Raw genomic sequence first — 2,011 nt, forward strand, 5'->3', positions numbered from 1 at the left:
TGTGTGTGTGTGTGTGTGAATTGTTATATAAATATAAAAGCCAAATAATTTTGCAAAATATCAATGTGTTAATACATAGGCAAATGATTAAAAGTGTGTATACAAATCAAAAATATGGATTAAACGTGAACTCTTTAATAATATTGTAGGAACTTCTCTTTAGTAAAAAGAATAATAACTGGACTTGCTTTTGAGTCTCAATTTGCTTACTAGTAAGGTAACCTTGGGCAAATCACAGAATCTTTCTGGGCCTCAATTTTCTCATCAGTAAAATGTGGGAAATAATATTTAACTCACAGAGTTGCTTTGAGAATGGAGTGGAATAAAAATAATGTGATTTTTTCTGTATTTGTCCTCTCATCCATCCAACCATTCATTCAACAAACATTTATTAACTGCCTGTTATGTTGTGGGCACTGGGAAAGGTATTAGATATTTAAACGTGAACAAGACATAGTCTTCTATCCAGGAGCTCCCCCTCTTTAGAAGAATATGTTGTAAAACCAGCTACCAATAATTATTTAACATATCATGAATGCCAGGCACCATATTAAACACATTATGATTTTCACTTGTGTCTCAGGAAAACTGCATCTTAGAGAGACTATGTCATTCTGCTAGGAAGCGGCAGACATAAAATACAATAAACCCTACTGGCATAGTTAGAGAGCNTACCAATAATTATTTAACATATCATGAATGCCAGGCACCATATTAAACACATTATGATTTTCACTTGTGTCTCAGGAAAACTGCATCTTAGAGAGACTATGTCATTCTGCTAGGAAGCGGCAGACATAAAATACAATAAACCCTACTGGCATAGTTAGAGAGCTAGTGGTATGCAGAAGTTAGCTCTTATGATCAAGGCAGAAGGGCAGAACCCAGAAGTAGATGGCTTTATTGGAGACTCCCCTGCCCCTGGGGTTCCTTGTCTTGTATCTTTTCCTAAGAAATGAATTCCTTTCCCTTTACACTGTTTCTCTTGTACAGATGCCTCCCAGCTGGAGCTGGGATTGAGAAGTCACCTGCAGAATGTTGAGACTCGCTCTCCTTCCTTTCCCGTAAGAAAAAAAAAAAATCTTCTGTGCTTAAATTTCATGCGCCTTTTAACTCTCCAGCAGCCATTTGGTCTCTGCTGTTTCTGTTTTGTGGATGAATTTATTTTATGTGTTATTTCCCCCTTAAATTCTAAGGACATGTATCTTCATGAAAAGAACAAAGGAAGAAAAACAACTTGTAAATTATCACAAGAAAAACCCCTGCTAAAAGCAATAAGTTTGCTGACAGATGGCAGAATCAGTTGAAAAGCGAGTACCATATTTACTAAGTCTAACCCATTTAGAAAGCCAGAAAAGTGTTATCTAATTCTATCCCCTGTGTATGTGTGTGTTTTGGAATAAACAGATGCCTAATGAGGAATGTGTCTAGTGTAGTTTTAGAGGAACCTGGATAAACTCAGGTTCTGATTCAGGGTTTGATTTTGACAAATAGTGTGCAAAGTTGAACCTATTGTAAATAGATTTGTCAAAGCAACAACATTGTTTTTTAAAAACAGCACACCCCAGATTACTATACCACATAAATTTGCTTTTTAAAATTCCTCTATTATTTATATAATTTCATAACAGCTACAAAATACTAAAAGTTCATCATTGGGAAACCTGGATGTGTGTCTGGCTTGGATATTGTCTAGCTTTTTATAAAATAATATGGAAATAGTTCATCAAGACATACATTCGTTTATATGGTGTAGGACATGGCTGAGACACAACCTTCCCTCCTCCTGGCCTCCTTTCCCCCAAATCCTCAGTTTTCTAGAAGAAACAATGCTAACCCTACACTGTTTTATTTTGAATTTTAAGACTGTGTACTCAGATGAAGATGTATCATGATCCTGTCTCAGCAACAAAGAATAAATAAAGTCTGGGACACTGTATACATAAAAGTAATTTAGAATAGACTCAACTTCTAAGTAAGCACATGTGCCATGGTTTCTAGGAAGTGGACT

Source organism: Galeopterus variegatus, unplaced genomic scaffold (assembly GCF_000696425.1).
Source record: "Galeopterus variegatus unplaced genomic scaffold, G_variegatus-3.0.2 Scaffold4956, whole genome shotgun sequence".
In the NCBI taxonomy this organism is placed as follows: Eukaryota; Metazoa; Chordata; class Mammalia; order Dermoptera; family Cynocephalidae; genus Galeopterus; species Galeopterus variegatus.